Below are 23,777 nucleotides of genomic sequence, written 5' to 3' on the forward strand. Positions count from 1 at the left end.
GGCTATATTCATGAACAGTAAGTAAAATTGGTTTTGTGAACCAAACTATGAAATAACTCCAACAGGCTGAATTAAGCGTGCTGCAAACAACGCTATTGCACACTGTGCTTCGTTTGCCCGGAAAAGCTTCGAAACACCACCGATCTTAAAATTATCCAAGAAATGCTTTATTTCACGTACTCTAGATGCGAATGAAGATGATGTGCTCTTGAACTATATCAAAGATGATGGGGAAAAAGGAAATAAGTCTGATTTAGACTCCTTAGAGGAGACTAGTAATCACGACACTACTAAATAATGGAGTGTAACACCTGTAATTTACGGCATCTTTATTTGCATGACATGTAGGTAGTCAAGTTAGGAGTTCTTTTTCAGTAACGACTGTGTTACTTAACAATGGGTCACTTAAAAATTGTTGTTCTGATAGTCGATGAATATGTGTAAAATAAATTTAGTCTACCACTGACACACCAACAAACTCTTTTCCTACGATTTTAATTTTTAAAATGGAATGCACATTAATTTTTATGGTGCGCTAGATTAGCGTAAATATGGTAGTACCACACAGACAGAATAAAATAGAAACCCGACAGTAGATTAAATAGGATAGATGGTGGGCGGTTATTGCACAAGTCACCACGTTAAACCTTTAATTAGACTGTATTATGATACAAAAACTGAAACACAAATAATATTGCTAATTAACACACGTACCGTATATAATCCTATTTTCTTCTTTTTTGGGCCTCTTTTCCACAGTTCCAGAAGTACAAGTTGTATAGGTTAAGGGTCGTCATTTTTTAACTCCAATAAAAGTATTACTAAGACCAGACACGTTTCGCTTTATTTTAAAGCGTCTTCAGAGGTCGCTGTAACAATATGGGTTTTTCTCTTACAATTTTGTTTGTTATGATCATTAACAATTCGAATGCTTTACTATTACTGTGAACAGGTTTTATTATTTTCATTACTCACGTTTTTTTTTTTTTTATTGCATTGTCCTTCGTGTCAACACATACAAGTGGAAGATGAAAGCAAAGCCGTAAATTAAAAAAAAAAAACCATGAGTAACGCAAAGAATAAAAACTGTTTCTAATAAGAAGTAAACGATGTATATTGTTAATGATCATAACAAATGAAATTGTAAGAGAAGGAACCATATTGTTGCAGCGACCACTGAAGATGCTTTAATATAAAACGAAACGCGCCTGGTCACAGTGACACTTTTATTACAGTTGCAAAACACGGTAATGAACCTACATTACTAATAAAAACGATAAAGAAATTCAGATATTTGAATAATTTTGCGAGAGATGAACCACTCGTGACGTCCCAGACGTGAATTATTTGATGCAATAAACTAACAATGAGACACGCTGCCCAAGGACGTCTGGCTCGAGGACACATTTCGAGACCTCGTTCTTGAACAGCGCCGGTGATGGGACAACAGTCTTCAATAGTAATAGTTCCCATCTTCTTTTTGTTTTCTTCTTAAAAATTAGATTTCTGTAATTTTTCCATTCCAAAATTTCATGTGTGGTAATTTCAAGACGTAATTGCAGGTATATCTTGTGCGTAAAAGGACAGAAGGGCTTCATGACGCTCCAACCACACTTGGTGCTGCATGAACAACGGTGTCCACGGCACCAGCTGCGTAGTCAAATTTCGCTGCGCTGTGAGGATCGTAGCTACCGGCTAAGTGGACGGAGTGGATCACTGCGGCCGTGCAGAATTCATCAGGTGGCGCTAGTCCTAGTTGTCTAAATGAAGACTCAAAAAACTATTACGACATTGTCATTGCTTAACTATTAAACGGCCAGTCGCTGGCTACCTATTAAGGGCTTCCAGAGACAACTAAAATTTGACTTACAGTATTTCATACAACTATTGACTAATACTTGTTTTGTAAATAAAACTGTCTTTTTCTGTTGCTAGTTACTTTATTTACGCCATGTGCGTTTCGCCTCCTCCTGTTCTAAGGCATCATCAGCGGGATCTATAACGATACAGTTTTGTTAGGTTTTGATTATTAAACAGTTCACTTAGCGATTTTTTTGTAAAAATGTAATTACTAACGATTTGCTGATCTGCGTTGCCTCACATCTGGTCTGGAGGTCGCAGTGACAAATTGGTATTGCGACCTCCAGACCAGAGGTGAGGAAACGCAGATGAGAAGATCGTAAGTAATTACTTTTTTTTACAAAAAAAAGTCGCTAGGTGAACTGTTTAATAAACTAAAACTAACAGAACTTTATCATTATAGATCCCACTGTGGTGCCTTAGTACAGGAGAAGGCGAAACGCGTGTGGGATAAATAAAATAACTAGAAACAGGAAAAGGCAGTTTTATTTACAAAACAAATATTTATATTCGTGGTGCGGAGGATGCACACAAACAAACTTGTTAACTATTCACAAAGTTTTAAACGCTGTCATTATTCGCTCATTAAGAGGATAATTTTATGCCTAAGGATTAGCACAATAAGTCACATATTAAAGTTTGAAACAGTGTATATTCTTGTGTCTTGAGACAGCGTAAGTCACGGCACGCATATATTACACTCCCCATAATCATCCAATATTTGAGAATGAGAGCACTCAGCGTTTCGAACCAAGTATACGCGTAATTTCAGACCTCTTCGAAGCGTTGTCGTGCTGAGTCAGACAAGAAATTAAAGAAACCCTATAGGTTTATCGTTTACTGCAGTGATCAGCCAAAACATTATGAACACTGCCCACCACGACGTTGGATGCCGCCTCGTGGAGTTGCGGACACGTGAATGCGGTAACAAAAGTGTGTAAGCGGAGCGGACACGAACGAGGGTTCACGCTAACGAAGATATGGGCTCCAGACTGGGAAACCCATTGACATAAGTGACTTTGGCAATGGGCAAACTGTTATTACACAGAGCCTATGAACGAGCATCTCGAAAACGGGGACGCTGGTCGAATGTTCACGTGCTACTGTCGTAAGGACAGTGAAACCTTCCACTGGGCGTTAAATGATTGGACAGCCACGACTCTTCACTGAATTTGGGGTTAGGAGGCTTGCCTGCTCTGTATGGAAATGAGCGTATGGCGTCAGCGCCAAGGACTCCCCAGGCGGCACGTTCGGCCGCCAAGTGCAGGTCTTATTGAGTTGTGACGCCACAGTAGGCGAGCTGTGCGTCGACAGTGGGGACGAAATGATGATGAGGACATCACAACACTCAGCCCCTGAGGGGAGAAAATCTCCTTCCCCAGCCGGGAATCGAACCCGGGCCCCCATGCGTGGCAATCCAATGTACTGACCATTCAGCTAATGGGACGGACGTCTGCGCTGCAACGTAGGGTACATGATGATTTGTGGCATCTCTGACGCAAGAGCACAATGCTCGCTCACGCACAAGTGTTTCGGAACACACCATTCATCGTACATTGTTGAACACGTAGTCCTGCAGCAGACCACCCCTACATGTTAACATGTTGATCTACATCTACGTCTACATCCATACTCCGCAAGCCACCTGACGGTGTGTGGCGGAGGGTACCTTGAGTACCTCTATCGGTTCTCCCTTCTATTCCAGGCTCGTATTGTTCGTGGAAAGAAAGATTGTCGGTATGCCTCTGTGTGGGCTCTAATCTCTCTGATTTTATCCTCATGGTCTCTTCGCGGGATATACGTAGGAGGGAGCAATATATTGCTTGACGCCTCGGTGAAGATATGTGTGGTGTCACCGCCAGACACCACACTTGCTAGATGGTAGCCTTTAAATCGGCCGCGGTCCGGTAGTATACGTCGGACCCGCGTGTCGCCACTATCAGTGATTGCAGACCGAGCGCCGCCACACGGCAGGTCTAGAGAGACTTCCTAGCACTCGTCCTCAGTTGTACAGCCGACTTTGCTAGCGATGGTTCACTGACTTCTACGCTCTGATTTGTCGAGACGATAGTTAGCATAGCCTTCAGCTACGTTATTTGCTACGACCTAGCAAGGCGCCAGTATCTGTACTATTGATATTGTGAATCATGTACCATAAAGAGCGACGTTCTCCATTAATGGATTGAAGTTAAGTATTTCACCAGCTACGTCCGTTTTTCTCAATTCTAGTGCCCTTGTCATGTTCCAGACCTCACGCCAGCCTGCGTGAGCTGAGGCGCGTGCATTTCGGCCTCCTTTAGAAAAACACGGTTGGCTCTCCTGCCAACCACAACAGTATGTTCTCGAAACTTCAACAAAAGCCCATACCGAGCTACTGATCGTGTCTCTTGCAGAGTCTTCCACTGGAGTTTATCTATCATCTCCGTAACGCTTTCACGATTACTAAATGATCCTGTAACGAAGCGCGTTGCTCTCCGTTGGATTTTCTCTATCTCTTCTATCAATCCTATCTGGTACGGACCCCACACCGGTGAGCAGTATTCAAGCAGTGGGCCAACAAGTGTACAGTAACCTACTTCCTTTGTTTTGGGACTGCATTTCCTTAGGATTCTTCCAATGAATCTCAGTCTGGCATCTGCTTTACCCATGACTAATTTTATATGGTCATTTCATTTTAAATCACTCCTAATGCCTACTCCCAGATAATTTATGGAATTAACTGCTTCCAGTTGCTGGCCTGATATATTGCAGCTAAATGATAAAGGATATTTCTTTCTGTGTATTCGTAGCACATTACACTTGTCTGCATTGAGATGCAATTAGCATTCCCTGCACCATGCGTCAATTCTTTGCAGATCCTCCTGCATTTGAGTACAATTTTCCATGGTCACAACCTCTCGATATACTACAGCATCATCCTCCAAAAGCCTCAGTGAACTTCCGATGTTACCCGCAAAGTCATTTATATATATTGTGAATAGCAACGGTCCCACGACACTCCCCTGCGGCACACCCGAAATCAGTCTCCAACGACATTGTCAGTAACGATTTCAGTAGCCACGAGATCATCGAGATTCTCCGTCGTCCAATGGAAATGCGTCGGCTCTTCGAGTGAATCACATTTTGCTGCACTAGGTCGATGGTCGTCTCCGTCATCGGGGTGAAGGGGGCTCGAAACGTGCAGCTCTCCACGGGCGCAGGGTGGTGTGAGCTGTATTATGCTACCGGAGACATTCTCGTAAGCTTACATGGGACCAGTGGTAGTAATCGAGGACACGCTGACACCTGCGAAGCACCTGCATCCCTTCATGTTTGATATCTCCAGACGGCGATGTCGTCTTCCAGCAGTATGACTGCCTGTGTCTCCGAGACAGAAGCATACTACTGTGGTCTAAGGAGCATTGTAGTGAAATCCGCAGCTCGTGGTCTTGCGGTAGCGTTATCGCTTCCCACGCACGGGGTCCCGGGTTCGATTCCTGGCAAGGTCAGGGATTTTCCCTGCCCCGAGATGACTAGGTGTTGTTGTGTCGTCGTCATCATCATCATCATTCATGCCCATTACGGTCGGTGGAAGGCAATGGCAAAGCACCTCCGCTAGGACCTTGCCATTCGGCGGTGTGGGTCTCCCACATCGTCACCCCTACGTATGAGGATCACCATAGTGAAATCACGTTGATGCTTCGGTGGCCAAATTCACCTGATCCAAACCCTATAACACCACCTGCGTCGCTATTGGGTGCCATTACTGCGTACGCAAATCAGTTGCTCGGTATTTTCACAAATTACATGACTTGTGCGTAGATATCTAATGCCACATACCTCCACAAACATATCATAAACTGTCGGATCCATAACACGAATAATCAGTGATGTACTTCGTTCCAAAGACGGACAAACAAGCTGTTAAGCCGGTTGTCATAATATTTTGGCTCATCAGTGTATATTTTCCCTCCTCATCCAGAAAAACCATAGCATCACGTAAGACGTTTTAATTTATTACTTTTTTACTACCAATTCTATTCGCAATACATTTTGCACGGCGTATCCACATCTGTAACTCCAGATACTTTTCCTTTTATTTACTTTTTAACGCCAATGTGTTATCTGCGTCTTACTTATAACACAAACGTTTGAAGTCCTGCTGAAATACTGTAGGTATACATCTTTCACATATGGCTGCACACTGTTATGGAACATTCAGAATGGTACAAGACTCTGCAGCTCTGTCTTCCGCAACTTCCTTTTTTATCAGATGACCTATACTACCAAGTCTGACAACCAAAATATCTAGCTGTAAGCTTATCTAGGATAGTAGCTGTCTCATCAGTACCTTTTTCCAGCATGCCACACTACAGAAAAAGCATGTGTAACTGCTCCGGTTCACACCAGCCTTTTGTGTTCAAACGACCCACAAGCACAGTAGTGCCGTTGTTAAACGCCATGTTTCCATAGTTTGCTGTATCTCTGGTCTTTTTGTGAAAAAGAAGCAATTGCTTTGCGCAGCTTCTCTCCATAGCGTCTATTTACGTTCCAAGCGCATGAAATATCTGAGTGTACATTAGCCCCGCGCTTTAGCTCTAACGGTGGTAGATGCTAGGTACCTACCACCTCCGTTGTTCGCAATATAACATGGATGACGTCTAGTTTTCAGCCCACACTGCCAGGGGAATCTTGGTCATCGGGGCAACGTAAACAAGGGCGGAAAATAGAAATCTTCCAGAGGGCTGCACTGTTTGTATTGTCGAGTCCCGTTAGTCGCAAGTGTCCGTTTCGCTGCGTTATTCTCGTCGTAGATTTCAGTTCACCTTTCTTCTTGAGCATCTGTGTTTCTCTGTATTCCAATACAGCTTTCGAGCTGTTTCGTGGTTTCTGCATCAACATTGGACAGGAGGTTCGCAGCAAATATTGTCGCTTTCCCGCTCCAGTCTCGAATGGTTTTCAGTAAGATAGATTGTCGGTATTCCGAAATACACGCCTGAATTTATGTATTTCAAACAAACATCAATAGACAACGTCTTCAGTATTTCTCTTTACGTAGGTGGTATGTATATATGGCTAAAGAGTGACATAATTTGCACTAACGAGCCTGAATCATTTTTGTAAACGACATGATACTGAAATCTCTGAAGCTGCCATGTGGTAAAGTGGCGTGGCATAACTGATGTCGCTTAAGGGTCAGCTGTCTAATCAGTGAGGTTTTCAAGTCATATCTACACATGTATTATTATGTTTCCGCCAAGAAGTACTGTTTGTCTCGTAAGTGAAATATCTAAAAGAAGGAATGAAGGAAGATTAGGGTTAAACGTCCCATCGACATCGAGATCATTAAAGTCGGAGCACGAAGTCGGATTCGCTCAATGACAGGGAAGGAACCATCTCACCATCGCCTGGAGCAGTTTGGGGAAATCACAGAAAACCTAAAACTGAATGGCTGGACTCTGGTTTGAAACGTCTTCTTTCCGAATCTGCGTCCAGTGCGCTAGCCACCCGGCTAGGTGTGAAATGACTATTGTACGATACTGTGTTAAGTGCGTGTGGAACGTAACGTCGTGTTAGCAAACATGAAAACTTTTACACACAAGAAAAAAGCTATAGCCATTAGTATCTAATTATACTCATTGTAAAATGATATTCTAAGATCTCACCAACTTTAGGATTTATTCCTCACAATTGTTTCAGTTCTGTGGGTGGCATGAGAAGATCAGTGAAGCACATGGTGAGGGAAGTAAGTAAACTCGTTATTGTTTACACAGACGGAAAAAATGGCAACATCAAGAAATAATTGTGCTACATGAATTAAAGTTGACCGACGTGTTTCTATATCTAAAAGATGATTTCATTTCAGATTTCGCATCAGCGGAATGAGAGTGGCGCTTGTAACGCAACTCTAAGGATGAAAATCAGTTTTGCGTTAAATACACGCTGTGAAGGTTGTGAGCGTTAGTTTTCTTTAAGACTGGACGTGGCGAGTTGATTTTAGTCATGAAGGCCTTTAAGGCGACATAGACGCCATCATTCAGTTGTCAATGAATTTGAACGAGATCTTGCTATATTGTACGAGAAGCTGGATGTCCCTACAGCGATATTTCAGAAAGGCTTGGTAGGAATGTTGCCACTATACATGACCGCTGGCAGCGGTCGTCACGGGGATGTATGGATGTGGCATTATACGGAGGTAATACTATCGTGTTCAGTCTATGGCCCTGGCGCATCATACTGCATCTGCAGCAATATGAGCAGAAGTTGGTACCTTAGAGGTCCAACGAACTATTACAAATCGGTTACTGCAAGGGCAGTTTCGAACCAAGGAACCAGTAGCAAGCATTCGTCGACCCCAAAGCTCCGTCATTTGCGACTTAGGTGGTGTCAAGCGAGAGATCATTGGTCGGCAGAGTGGAGGTCTGTTGCCTGTTACGATGAAAGCTGGTCCTGTTGCCTCGGCGCCGGTGATGGCCATGTGTTGGTTAGGAGGAGGCCACTTAAGGGCCTGCAACCATACTGTCCGCGTGGTAGACACAGTGGACTACACCTGAAGTTATTTTTACATTTACATTTACATTTAAACTCCGCAAGCCACCCAACGGTGTGTGGCGGAGGGCACTTTACGTGCCACTGTCATTACCTCTTTTTTCTGTTTCAGTCGCGTATGGTTCGCGGGAAGACCGACTGTCTGAAAGCCTCCGTGCGCGCTCGAATCTCTCTAATTTTACATTCGTGATCTCTTCGGGAGGTATAAATAGGGGGAAGCAATATATTCGATACCTCATCCAGAAACGCACCCTCTCGAAACCTGGACCGCAGCAGCCCAGGGAATTTTGCAGTAGACTTTTCGACATTTTATCCCAGTAATGGGTTTGTTTGAGAAAGGTTTTTCTTCTTAAATATCGTATTGTCATTGTCTTGTAAAAAAATTAAAACAAATAAAAAAATGGTTTTTGTTGATTGCAATTCCACTAGTTAAAATATGAATGCTGTATTTCTGTACTTGTGTTCGTAGTGCCTCTATATTAATGGCACTTGAAATAAAATCTTTTTGGCAGTTACAAATTTTCAATTTCCTGGTATGACACAAAGTTCTTAAAGAATTTTTTTATTTTCTAATTTTGTCCGACTAGTTTTTGAAGTGTAAAGTGGGCAGCATAGCTGTGACATCAGACTCCTTCTCAAATTTTTTCATATTAATATGTTATGAACGAAAGGAGATACATTGTTTTCTGATTCTTCTGACAAGTGTGAGATTTAGCACCGCGATGCAGAGCGCCTCTCTTGCAGAGTCCGCCACTTGAGTTTGCTAAACATCTCCGTAACGCTATCACGCTTACCAAATAACCCTGTGACGAAACGCGCCGTTCTTCTTGGTGCGACTTCGTATGACAGCAGGAGAACTCTGATTTCCATTTCCACTCTACGATTAAGGTCTCTTCTCTCAACGATCAAAGTAAGAAAATAATGAAGCGCGCATTATGTCAATGAAAATCTCTCAGGGTTGTTCCTCCCTAGGTTTTGATTATTATTGCTCTGAGACAAATGGAACACTGGCACGCATTCCATGACGGGAGTGCGTAAGTGCATGTTATTCACTGAAATGACTCTTAGGCAGTCTTGCATCAAAGTATCTCACAAGAAGAGGACCGCTCCTCTAACGTTATGCAAAGTTTTCAGTGTGTGTGTTGAAACATCTTCTAGTCCTGATTCTTGTCTCATCCGTCTCATTAATTAACGCCAACATTCGTACCTCTCGTATAACGCCCTCTCTTCCCACACTACAAAACAATACTGTTCACCTAGAAAGTTCCTTTCTGAAATCATTCCACGATCATCTCAAGCCACTTTTTTTAAGTCTGTTGCTACTGCAGACTTTGTCTTTTTCTGTCTCCAGTTTGTCTTATGTCTCCAGTTTGTCATATGTCTTCGACAAGCACCTTTATTTACAATATATTCGCGGCTCTGTAAATAGTCAAAACAAGCTTGGTGTCCAATTGCCGCATCTGGTCAGAAATGACGTCTCGATTTTATGGTATATATACCTCTACCATTAACGGCAGTATACTATCCATTTAGTTTCGCGGCAGATGATAATGTTTCGTAAGGTTAATTTTCGGAGAGGATGCTATCCTGCAGCAGTTGTATCGCTGGTGCCGTTTTCCTCTTTTGTATGAAGTAGACGCAGTGGTCGTTTTTCGTTTTCTGGACGCCATGCAAAATATACCTGGGTCTACTACACCATGTTCTGAACTGTAAATCTATCTCTGAACAAATGGTGTGTTACTAATATAACCTGCGCCTTCTTTATTTTTATCAGTCCCGCGTATCGTACTGTTGAAGCAAGAACTACAGCTGTGTGTCTAGCATTCACTTGACGGCGTCTCCATTTGCCTGGAGCATGGCAAATGTAATCTGGAGAAGCCGTTTCAAAGTAAACAGAAATATAAGGCAGGTAGTTAGGTATAGATATAAAGAAATACGGGAAGTTAATGAACACAGATATTATAAGGCCCACCTCCATCTCGTTTCTCAGCTACAGGGATCAGACATGTGGAGATCTGGAGCCCCCCCCCCCCCCTCCCTTCTGACCTTCCCAGTGGCACGTGAATATAACAGACGCTACTTTTTAAAACGCATGTTTCTTTTGTTGAATAGAGTATTTGATTGATTAGTTGTTTACACCTGGGACAAGACAGATAAGAGGTTGTCAGTTGGTTACCTCTTTCCTCTCTGATTCTGAATAGCATGTACTGCCTGTATCCTCAATCAAAAAACATGCTAGAAGGTTGCTTAACTGCCAGGCAACGCCCACTCGTGATTTGTGCTTAGGTAGTGAAGTTTAACACGTGCTTTGAAGACGAACTTTATTACTTCTTTTTGCCGCAGATATGAAAGCTTGTTTTAGGTTAAGCGTTACGAAATTTTAAGCAATTTCAGTGAGAAAACTAGATTTAATAGTCCTACTGAAGCCGCAATGTGAATGTTTGTCCACATGCCCATTTCAGTGACTTTCTTCCCGTGAATCACTGAATAATATTTTTCAAGTCGCCGCTTTATCGGAACCCTGTTTCCCTCACTTTGTTTTACACATGTGTCGGTCTTTACTTCTCATAAGGAATATGTTCACAGCAGGTAATATATAGTAAACACACACCCAGCACATACCGCTTATCTTTTCTACTAGTCGTCAGGCATGTTTCCTCTGGCGCTTCAGGAGATAGTTTCAGTTTCGTTTTTGCAATATGTAGGTGGAGTCAATCCAAAGAAATACTGTTCATGACATGTTTCATGCGACGGTCAGTGGCATCGGGAACTATTGGTTCGTTCCCCATTACAAACAAAATGTGGTTCGTCTTTTTCTTTTTGGTTCGAAAATCATATTAACTGTACACGGTATACGGCACAAGAGTAAGCAGTTTAGATGTCCAGGGCCGATGTTTCCGATTTCCTCGCCGGCTGCGAAAATTGCCGTGGCATGAATTTCCTCTCGCCAGTCTATGCTGTGTTAATTTGTACTCAGGGAGCGTAAATTACGATTTCCTCGTTGCAGCAACGCTGCAGGCGTTCTCTGTTTTCGTTTAAAACCAAATAATCTTTCATTTGTCTTCGTTTAGTTACTTCGTCGGTGAATCTGCGAGTCTAGAGCAAGGCTGTTACCACTTAGACACTAAATAAATGATGGGAGTTCTCTGCACAGAAAATGCTAGAGAATACCTCTGTTTTTATTTTATTTCTGAACATGAACAGAAAACGTACTTCACGTGAAGTTCGTTTGAAAAAATGGTTCAAATAGTTCTGAGCACTATGGGACGTAACATCTGAGGTCATCAGTCTCCTAGAACTTAGAACTACTTAAACCTAACTAACCTAAGGACATCACACACATCCATGCCCGAGGCAGGATTCGAACCTGCGACCGTAGCGGTTCCAGACTGAAGCGCCTAGAACCGCTTGGTCACAGCGGCCAGCTGTTCGTTTAAACACAACGACGTTTGCTCAAGGCTGCGGCAAGGATTAAAACGTTGAAATTCAAGACTGAAACAAAACTTATGTAGAATGCTTTCCAGAATGAATCATCCACTGTGCAACGGAGTTTGTGCTATTTCGGAACTCATGGCAGATTAAAACTCTGTGTCGGATTAGTACTCGAACGCGGAACCTTTTTTTTTTTTTCAGCAATGTTCTTACGAACCGAGATATCCACGCACTTGTAGGACATTTCATTGATGACGAAGAGATGGGTTTTGGACGTTTGTCACCAGCATCAACCTGGGGATGTGGGCTACTGCAATATCATCTAGTGATTAGTTTCCAAGCTTGCAGGCGTCGTGGGATCTCGTGTTTCGATACCTTCTCCGTTGGTGAAGGAGCCTGGAATTAATTCAAACTCGCAAGGGCAAAAGTTAAGCTGCTTGGGAAAACGACCAACAACACCGACACGCAAGCTGAAGTGTTTTCTCATAGAAATCCTTGCACCCACCATTATGAAATCCTCGAGGTGGTTATTTACTCTGGTCTTTGATCAGAATTTAATATGAACCGACGGAAAAAATCACAACACCAAAAATAATTAATGTTGTGTAATGAAATTTCAAGAGTACATTTATCTAGGTAATATATTTAACTGATTAACATTGCAAGAGTAGAGCTTAATGTAAGCCCCAGATAAGCCACTGCAAATGTGAAATGTTAGTACATTAATAACCGAGGTAATGTTGAATGCAAGCATGCAAGCGTGCATGCATTATGTTGTACAGGCTGGGTTGTTTGGGGAAGGAGACCAAACAGCGAGGTCATCGGTCTCTTTGGATTAAGGAAGGACGGGAAAGGAAGTCGGCCGTGCCCTTTTCAAAGGAACCATCCCGGCCTGGAGCGATGTAGGGAAATCACGGAAAACCTAAATCAGGATGGCCGGACGAGGGATTGAACCATCGTCCTCCCGAATGCGAGTCCAGTGTCTAACCACTGCGCCACCTCGCTCAGTGAGTTGTACAAGTGCCGGATGTCAGTTTGTAGGATCGATTCCATGCCTACTGCACTTCGTCGGTCAATGCAGAGACCGTTAACGCTGGACGGGAATGACGCTGGATTCGTCGCCCGATGATGACCCATATGTGCTCGATTGGAGACAGATCTGGTGATCGAGCAGGTCAAGGAAACATGTTGTCACTCTGGAGGGCATGTTGTGTCACAACAGCAGTATGTGGGCAACATTATATTGTTGGAAAGCACTCCTGGAATGTTGGTAATGGATGGCAGCACAACATGTTTAATCACCAGATTGACAGACAAATCTGCTGTTAGGGCGCTTGGGAAAATCAGAGTGCTCCTGCTGTCATACGAAGTCGCACCAAGAAGAGCAGCGCGTTTCGTCGCAGGGTTATTTGGTAACCGTGATAGCGTTACAGAGATGTTTAGCAAACTCAAGTGGCGGACTCTGCAAGAGAGGCGCTCTGCATCGCGGTGCTGAATCTCACACTTGTCAGAAGAATCAGAAAACAATGTATCTCCTTTCGTTCATAACATATTAATATGAAAAAATTTGAGAAGGAGTCTAATGTCACAGCTATGCTGCCCACTTTACACTGCAAAAACTAGTCGGACAAAATTAGAAAATAAAAAATTCATTAAGAACTTTGTGTCATACCAGGAAATTGAAAGTTTGTAACTGCCAAAAAGATTTTATTTCAAGTGCCATTAATATAGAGGCACTACGAACACAAGTACAGAAATACAGCATTAATATTTTAACTAGTGGAATTGCAATTAACAAAAACCATTTTTTATTTGTTTTCATTTTTTTACAAGAGAATGACAATACGATATTTAAGAAGAAAAATCTTTCTCACACAAATCCATTACTGGGATAAAATGTCGAAAAGTCTACTGGAAAATTCCCTGGGCTGTTGAGGAAGAAATGGCAGCATCGTCAACCGGACCTGTTTCGTAACTGATAACTGATTCAAATGGCTCTGAGCACTATGGGACCTAACATCTGAGGCCATCAGTCCCCTAGAACGTAGAACTACTTAAATCTAACTAACTTAAGGACATCACACACATCCACGACCGAGGCAAGATTCGAACTTGCGACCGTAGCTGTCGCGCGGTTCCGGTCTGAAGCGCCTAGAACCGCTCGGTCCCCGTTGCCGGCAACTGATAAATATGGCTCTTGTTTCAGATAAAACGCGGCATAGAATACACTTGTCATGGTCTCTTTTGAATAAAGTGACATTTCTCCATTCTTCCCTTTCAAAGTAAGAATATTTACATAGCTATTTGAGGTGTATGAGTAAGAGACCCGTCGGTAATAGTTGGAGTTCTAAGACGTTTGCATTGATAACAGTGTTTCAGCAGCATCTTTAAAATCGCGGAAGTCAGTTGTTTGAATTGGTACTACGAAGGGCGTTTAGTGATTAATTCAACATATTTGTTTGTCGGCCAGTTTCAGTTTAAAAAAAATCCGGAATTTGTTGTGGAACATCGCGGAATGTTTTCTCTTCAGCCCCTATAGTTTCATAAGCTGCGATAAATCGCGACCCTACATACAGCCGTCAAAATGGCGTCTGTAACGGAGGTACGCTCCAAGCAGAGAGCTGTCGCTGAGTTTATTTGGCCGAAAAATCATATTATCGCAGATATTCATAGACGCTAGCAGAGTGTCTATGGTGACCTGGCAGTGAACAAAACCATGACGAGTCGTTGGGCGAGGCGTCTGTCTTCTTCACAACAAGGTCGCGGAAACCTGTTCGCACGTCGGCACGCCACACACAGCTGTGACTCCTGCATCGTTGGAACCTCAGAGCATAGCCGGACGCCTTGTTGGTAGCGCTGAAACACTCGTCCACGAGTAGAAATACTCAAAAGTGTGTGCCCGCAGAATTCCTCACCAGTAACCAGAACACCCTAAAGAGCAACCAAGGACCATCTGTGTGGAGCTGCTTGCGCGTTACGAGGCTGATAGTGACAATTTTTATAGAACATCGTCACAGGCGATGAAACGTCGGTAAATCGAATCGTAAACTAAACGGCATTCCATGGAGTAGTCCACACTACCTCTTCTCCGAAGAAAAGCATCAATGCCGCAACCCCAGCGCGTAAAGTCATGGCGAGTGCGTTCTGGGGCTCTGAATAGTTTATTCCGATTCATGTTCTCCCTCATGGTGCAAAAATCAACTCTGAAGTGTAATGTGTTCATTATAATCTTCGTTTCCCCTCTATCCAACATGTGGTAGGGTTGGGGTATCAATGGTATTTCGCCACTTTACTCTGCCTTTCAACCATTCTTCTTCCACAATTTGGTTCCATAGCTGGTTTCTCCTCCTTAAACTCATATTTATTGTATCAATCCATCTTTTTCTCGGTCTTCCTCTCGGCCTCTTGCCCTCAATCTTGAACTCCATCATTCTTCTTGGTATTCTTCCCTCTCCCATCCTCTTCACATGCCATAACCAATTTACTCTATTCTTTTCAATTTTCTCAGTCAACTTTCCCACTCCAATTTCCTTCCTAACTGTCTCTCCTCGTCTTCTCTAGCATACTTCTCAGAAACTTCATTTCACTGGATTGTATCCTATTCTTCTCTCTTCTAGTCCTAGACCAAGTCTCTGAGCCTTAAATTAGTATGGGTATGAAGTATGTCTTACATAGCACCAGCTTGCACCTCATTGGCACTTCCCTTCCCCACACCAAGCCCCTCACACACTGGTAAAATGTACCACTCTGTTGTATTCTTTTGCTAATTTCTGTCTCCAAACGAGCTTTCCCCATTAATACACTTCCCAAATATTTAAAGTTGTAAACTATTTCAATATCCCGTCCCTTAATATCAATTTGTCCCTTGCTCTCTCTATCCCCTCTGGTCACCACCATGGTCTTGCCCTCAGGAAACTGAAGTAACGACTCCAGCGTGTTCGTCACCACAAAAATGCAAACTAACTTCTCCTTCTCCATGAGAACTCAAGATCTCACACCTTTCTCCGCGCCCGAGGGGAGGCCACAAAAGTTCATTGGACTCTTCTTCCACATCCTCCCTACAGCCCGGATATCGCTTCTTCCGACTTCCCTTTGTCTGACCCAATGAAGGACGCACTCCGCCGTAAGCAGTACGTGGATGATGGGGAGATTATTGATGCAGCAAGGCGTTCGCTCCGACATCCACCAGTGGAATGGTATATGCGGTCTTACAGGCTCTTCATGTAAGGCAGCGTAAGGCGGTCGCATGGAACGAAGATTAGGCTGAAAAATACAGTATTACAGCTGAAAGAGTGGGGGACAATATGGTGTACTGGTATCCTGAATGAAAGCAACCTACTTTCATAGAAAAGTGTTGCGTTTCTTATTGAACGTCCGTCGTACATGGAATCATTTCATAGCTTTAACTGACTCACCAATCTCGAGTAAATTTAGCGTTACAAAGATCTTGCTTATAATTCTTCGTTTCTCTAAAACTCCAAATTCGCTGTCGTGGCTCAAAAAGCAGTGCCCACCCACTAAAACCTAGTGTGCTATACCTTCAGATCACGCGAGGCTAAATGGATGAGCCTCGAGGCATAGCCTGGAAGCGCTGCACCACTTCTTCCCGTAAACAACATGCGCCATCCACTAATGAAGATCTGAAAGATGTTCCCTGTGATTTGACACTTGGAACAATTCTAGGGACATGCAGCTGAGCATCGAGAACGCAACAGTGCTTAAAACGCGTTTTATGGAAAAATTTCACGTGGATCGTTTCCAGTCTCAATCCTTCAATTGTTTTGTAATTTTGTGGTTTGTTTGGCGGACATGAAATTAACTTTGTGTAGTAAAAAACAGAGCACCTAATTGAAGTAATATGCCTGTAACATAGTCTGGTCAGATTCATGCAATTTTGCGTATGAACACCTTCGTCGGTTTGAGCTGACCTAAAAAAATCCAGGAGAAATTTACTTATGTAGAGCGAGATTCCCAGTCGCTTCTTGGAAGGACTTCCCACGCCATGTAAATGATCTTTGAGCCCACGCCATGTAAATGATCTTTGAGCGACTCCTGAACTAAGTACTTTCAATATGTTAACGGTTTCCAGCGAGGAATGCTGACAACAGAGCATATGAGAGAGGAAACTTCTGCTGCGAGTTCGGAGTGCGGTTCAAAAACACTTTGTGTCAGGTTTCTCTAGATGTTAATTGTGTGAGTCGAATTCACATTACATGAGATAGCAGTTCAAATGAATTTATTAATGAATGATTGTGATCAGTGTTAAATAGTGAGGATTAACGCCCAGCGGGGCGGGGTGGCCGAGCGGTTCTATGCGCTAAAGTCTGGAACCGCGCGTCCGCTACGGTCGCAGGTTCGAATCCTGCCTCGGGCATTGATGTGTGTGATGTGCTTAAGTTAGTTAGGTTTAAGTAGTTCTAAGTTCTAGGGGAGTGATGACCTCAGAAGTTAAGTCCCATGGTGCTCAGAACCATTAACGGCCACGCAAAGGCGAGCTTTTCCACCTTTTTTTTTATATTGTGCTTTCTAACATAAAGTTGCTCCAGCCCCTAGTTTCCGGCCACGCAAAGGCGAGCTTTTCCACCTATTTTTTTTATATTGTGCTTTCTAACATAAAGTTGCTCCAGCCCCTAGTTTCCAAAATATAAGCAATGCTGGAATCCAAGCTCATTTTGCATATCTTCGTCGTGAACATCTACATCAGACATTCCATGAATGATGGCTAGAAATTCCAGTCTTGTAAGCTCCTAACCTAAAACGCCATTGATTTCATCTTGTGGCGTAAGGTGAAACATTTTCTGTCTGAGACGTTCGAAGAGACTGAAGAGGATCTGTCTCGAATTCTCGCTGTCAGTAATATTGTGAGAATGACACATGGTTTGTTAAAGTGCATGTGACAGAACTTTGGGTAACTAAATCATGTCTTCAAAGCCCTTCTGAACGAGTGACCTAAAATTTGTGTATGTAAATGTCATTATTACCAAAACTGTGAGCTTGGACTTCTATCATCGGTAGTTTGAAGTTTGAATTTGTGGTAAGTTCGGCCGCGCGGGGTATCCATGTGGTCTAGGGCCTCTTGTCACGGTGCGTGCGGCTCCCCCAGTCGGAGGTTCAAGTCCTCCCTCGGGCATGGGTGTGTGTTTCGTCCTAATCTTTAGATATTTTAAGTTAGATTAAGTAGAGTGTAAGCTTAGGGACCGATGACCTCAGCAGTTTGGTCCCATAAGACCTTACCACAAATTTCCAAATTTTGTGGTAAGTTCCTATGAGACCAAACTGCTGAGGTCATCGGTCCCTAGGCTAACACACTACTTAACCTTAAACTAACGTACGCTAAGGACAACACACACACCCATGCCTGAGGGAGGGCTCGAACCTCCGAGTGGGTGAAGCCGCCCCAACCATAGCAAGCCGCCTCAGACAGCGCGGCTGTCATTAGTAGTCCAAGAGTATAAGCAAAATATTCTTATTTTCGCTTGCAGTTCTGCCATCCGTGTACCAGGGTTCCCTATGCCAGATTGATACCATTACCCCTCTGCACTATCAGTGCAAGTCTGTGCTGCAATCACGGAAACATTCTGTTAGGCTGTTTTGCGTGTTTAATTGGCTGTTACTCTAGTGGTGTGGCGGCCACCTCTTTGACATCACTTCCCGTCGTTATCGGAACGCTGGACTTTAGATGATTTATGTTAAATTTAATCACTATTTTAGTACGAGCATACAATGTGTGCTAACTGTGCCAATAAAGTAACGAAAATTTATGAGTCAGTCAGATTTTTAGCACCTTTTGACTTATTCTTCTGTGTTTCAGGCCGGGGCAGGACAGTTCATGATTTACCGTGCTTTCCTGCAAGGACATAGGATAGGCTGATAAACCAGTTTAAGAGGTAAGCACTGGCACTTCCCTTGTTTCTAGTTTATCGTTTCCTTCCTTCGATACTGGATGGCTGCACAGCCGAAGCGAATTATTGTTCTTGCTTCTGTTTGAAACGTTCCTTTCGTCCGTGCGTCGGAGCTTCCGTGGAATTGCGATGTAGCGATCCAGCCAAATTGCGCTTTATACTGGTCCGATGGTTTTGCCGAGAACGTCCACTGGTGCACCTGGATTAATTTTCTGCGCTGCTACTGCACTCGCAAAATCAGGCTAAATAAGGGTCGTCGTCCTCGCTGCGACCCGCCAGACAATATCAGACTTCTCAATATTCCAAAGTCAATAATCAAAAGTGTTGCAGCAGTCCAAACACACTCAGAAAAAATACAGAGATACGACCACTCCATTTGAATATGTTTAGCGCTGCCTTTTCATACACTGCCTCCAGATGGCTTCTACTCACTTCCGTCGATAATCTCCGCGACGAGGAAACAGGAATAGGGAAAATGTGGCAGGCAAATACGACGCTCAGTACCATTAATTGGACAGAATATGACATCAAATGATAATCTGGAGATCAATCATGCAATTTACATAATTTTTATTTAATTGTTCTGCTCGCAAACAGTTTTTAACAGAATTACCAGTTTCAGGTACAGAATACCCATTTCCCAATCTACAGTAAAAGTAACAGAAAAACATTACTATCTACTACAATACAATAAGAGGTGAAAAACATAGGGCCGAAGATATAATATATGCATGATCTATCTCACATTCTGCAGCACTGGAAAAAGTCATGTGTAAAAATGATATGAGTCAAAAGTGCCATGCATGCTTCAACCGCATGTACAAGGAGGTTATGATTAAATTTTCCCCATGAAAAACGAGTGGTCGTAGGATACCGAGGCTTTGTGAAAAGATTTGTAAGGGCATAGGGAAGAGAAATAACGAAGTAACACAACTTGATTTCCATATGAGATGATAACATTTGTTAATTGCGTAACATGTTTAGATTCCAGGTAACAAACATTGCCCAATGTGAAGACCATCTGCATGCATGACATCCTGCAATCGCACTAAAGACACCATTGCACAACTGTTAGCAGTACTTTCCGAAGGGTAGACCGTGCCATGTTCAGCTGTCGTGACACATTCCTGCACTTCTTGAAGACAGCGCATTGCGTCCAGCATTCGGAGCCTCGGAAAAAGTAACCTCTTCAACAACTTGGGCGCAGTTGGCCGCCGACCTCTCGCAGAAGCAATTCCCAAGTCGCCATTTAATTCCAACTTCCGAATCATGTTTTTCAACCCCAGTGCGGAAAGAGTTGTTGTTGTTGTTGGGGTCTTCAGTCCAGAGACTGGTATGATGCAGCTCTCCATGCTACTCTATCCTGTGCAAGCTTCTTCATCCCCGTGTAACTACTGCAACCAACATCCTTCTGGATCTGCTTAGTGTATACATGTCTTGATTTCTCTCTACGATTTCTACCCTCCTCGCTTCACTCCAATACTAAATTGGTTATCCCTTGATGCCTCAGAACGTTTCCTACCAAACGATCCCTTCACCTAGTCCAGTTGTGCCACAAATTCCTCGTCTCCAGAATTCTTTTCAGTACCTCCTTATTAGTTATGTGATCAGCATTCTTCTGAAGCACCAGAGTTCAAAAGCTTCTATTCCCTTCTTGTCTAAACTATTTATCATCCATCTTTCACATCCATACATGGATACACTCCACACAAATATTTTCAGAAAGGACTTCCTGACTCGTAAATCTATACTCCATGTTAACAAATTTCTCTTCTACAGAGGCAGTTTCCTTGCCACTGCCAGTCTACATTTTATATCCCTTGTACTTCGTACGTCATCAGTTATTTTGCTGCTCAAATAACAAAACTCATCTACTATTTTAAGTTCAAAAATGTTCAAACGTGTGTGAAATCTTACGGGACTTAACTGCTAAGGTCATCAGTCTCTAAGCTTACACACTGCTTGACCTAAATTATCCTAAGGATAATCACACACACCCACGCCCGACGGAGGACTCGAACCTCCGACTGGGGGAGCCGCACGCACCGTGACAAGAGGCCCCAGACCGCTCGGCTAATCCCGCGCGGCACCGCTTTAAGCGTCTCATTTCCTAATCTAATTCTCTCAGCATCACCTGATTACATTCCATTATCCTCGTTTTGCTTATTTTCCTCTTACATCCTCCTTCCAAGACACTGCCGGCCGCGTTGATCTAGCGGTTCAGGCGCTCAGTCCGGAACCGCGCGACTGCTACGGTCGCAGGTTCGAATGCTGCCTCGGGCATGGATGTGTGTGATGTCCTTAGGTTAGTTAGGTTTAAGTAGTTCTAAGTTCTAGGGGACTGTTGACCACAGATGTTAAGTCCCATAGTGCTCAGAGCCATTTGAACCATTTTTTCCAAGACACTGTCCATTCCGTTCAACTGCTCTTCCAAGTCTTTTACCGTCTCTGACAGAATTACAATGTCATCGGCAAACGTTGTGACGTTTTTATTTCTTCTCCACTGACTTTAAATCCTACTCCAAAGAGTACCTCTCCGTAATACTTTAATGCGTCGACACTTGCGAAGAGCCGTAGCACCATTGTGCCTGTTTGATAACACAGCTTTACAAGTAAACCCTTGCTTTCTTTTCTAACTGCCTGCAACTGTAAGGCACACGTATGCTTGTGTTTGAATCCTACATCGCCGTAACAGTACGGGCGCCTAGCAGCAACTCAAGACACTAACTTTACTAACATCGGAAATTCTGCAGCGCACAGTCTGAACAACATACCTATTACATTGCGTACCCGCGCGACAAATTGTTTTCCGTCTACACTAGCTCAAGTAGAGGATTTTGTAATTATAGGTTCACCTACAATGATTTAACGTACTATTTGTTGTTGTACCTGAAGCTGTGGCTGCAAGCCATGAAGCCGGTAGGGTCGTCAGTTAAAACAATATTTTACCAACTGTTAGCAATGTTTTCATTCTTCACAGTAGGACCTACATAATTTTTATCCTGTTTCTGTGGAATACACCTTATACATGGTGCGTTATGCCTCGCCAGATTTATCACTTTCAATACAATCGTATAAAATAACAATTTTTCAGTTTCAGTCAGGCTTGTTAGCCAATTTTTAATGGCAAAATGCGTTTCTCTAACATTTTACCACGTTCATATGCCTAACTGTTACTTACACATCAATTAGTATTTGTATATACACTCCTAGAAATTGAAATAAGAACACCGTGAATTCATTGTCCCAGGAAGGGGAAACTTTATTGACACATTCCTGGGGTCAGATACATCACATGATCACACTGACAGAACCACAGGCACATAGGCACAGGCAACAGAGCATGCACAATGTTGGCACTAGTACAGTGTATATCCACCTTTCGCAGCAATGCAGGCTGCTATTCTCCCATGGAGACGATCGTAGAAATGCTGGATGTAGTCCTGTGGAACGGCTTGCCATGCCATTTCCACCTGGCGCCTCAGTTGGACCAGCGTTCGTGCTGGACGTGCAGACCGCGTGAGACGACGCTTCATCCAGTCCCAAACATGCTCAATGGGGGACAGATCCGGAGATCTTGCTGGCCAGGGTAGTTGACTTACACCTTCTAGAGAACGTTGGGTGGCACGGGATACATGCGGACGTGCATTGTCCTGTTAGAACAGCAAGTTCCCTTGAAGGGTCTAGGAATGGTAGAACGATGGGTTCGATGACGGTTTGGATGTACCGTGCACTATTCAGTGTCCCCTCGACGATCACCAGAGGTGTACGGCCAGTGTAGGAGATCGCTCCCCACACCATAATGCCGGGTGTTGGCCCTGTGTGCCTCGGTCATATGCAGTCCTGATTGTGGCGCTCACCTGCACGGCGCCAAACACGCATACGACCATCATTGGCACCAAGGCAGAAGCGACTCTCATCGCTGAAGACGACACGTCTCCATTCGTCCCTCCATTCACGCCTGTCGCGGCACCGCTGGAGGCGGGCTGCACAATGTTGGGGCGTGAGCGGAAGACGGCCTAAGGGTGTGCGGGACCGTAGCCCAGCTTCATGGAGACGGTTGCGAATGGTCCTCGCCGATACCCCAGGATCAACAGTGTCCCTAATTTGCTGGGAAGTGGCGGTGCGGTCCCCTACGGCACTGCGTAGGATCCTACGGTCTTGGCGTGCATCCGTTCGTCACTGCGGTCCGGTCCCAGGTCGACGGGCACGTGCACTTTCCGCCGACCACTGGCGACAACATCGATGTACTGTGGAGACCTCACGCCCCACGTGTTGAGCAATTCGGCGGTACGTCCACCCGGCCTCCCGCATGCCCACTATACGCCCTCGCTCGAAGTCCGTCAACTGCACATACGGTTCACGTCCACGCTGTCGCGGCATGCTATCAGTGTTAAAGACTGCGATGGAGCTCCGTATGCCACGGCAAACTGGCTGACACTGACGGCGGCGGTGCACAAATGATGCGCAGCTAGCGCCATTCGACGGCCAACACCGCGGTTCCCGGTGTGTCCGCTGTGCCGTGCGTGTGATCATTGCTTGTACAGCCCTCTCGCAGTGTCCGGAGCAAGTATGGTGGGTCTGACACACCGGTGTCAATGTGTTCTTTTTTCCATTTCCAGGAGTGTAATTTCGTCATACAATCGCAGACCTCAACAAATCCAATGCATAGTGGACAAGTCTATACCTTCCTATTCACTGCATAAATTCAGATTGTGAATAGAGTTGATTTAGAAACGTTACTGGAAAGTAGCGCAACACTTTTAGTAAGCTACAAGTCACCGTGATTGAGACTGATATTTGAATCAGTGTCCTTAATGGTTTCAAAATTGAGGGTAAATGCGATCGGTAATAGTCAGACTTTTCTCTGTCAGGAGGTACTGGTTGGCTAATACTTCGAAGGTAAAGACCTAACTTCAATTGATTGTGGAACTGGTAATGACACAGGAATAAAATTGTTCGACAAGAAGCTGTACGTAAGGAAACGAGTGTTTTGCCGTGTGTCTAAAGCTGATAACTTAAATTTCATGCGGAGAAATCAGCTATAATACACTG

General features: G+C 43.8%; 1 protein-coding gene across 5 annotated transcripts in view; it reads left to right on the plus strand.

Moving 5' to 3' along the window:
- Window positions 1-23,777, plus strand: part of LOC126335195 (extracellular serine/threonine protein CG31145) — a 1,599,051-nt gene that overhangs the window by 591,500 nt on the left and 983,774 nt on the right. For all 5 annotated transcript variants that reach the window (XM_049998199.1, XM_049998198.1, XM_049998200.1 and 2 more), the window contains one exon: window positions 18,632-18,707. The gene's annotated coding sequence lies outside the window, so the exon portion shown is untranslated. The remainder of the gene's footprint in view (window positions 1-18,631; window positions 18,708-23,777) is intronic.

The sequence above is a fragment of the Schistocerca gregaria genome, chromosome 2, assembly GCF_023897955.1.
Source record: "Schistocerca gregaria isolate iqSchGreg1 chromosome 2, iqSchGreg1.2, whole genome shotgun sequence".
Classification (NCBI taxonomy): domain Eukaryota; kingdom Metazoa; phylum Arthropoda; class Insecta; order Orthoptera; family Acrididae; genus Schistocerca; species Schistocerca gregaria.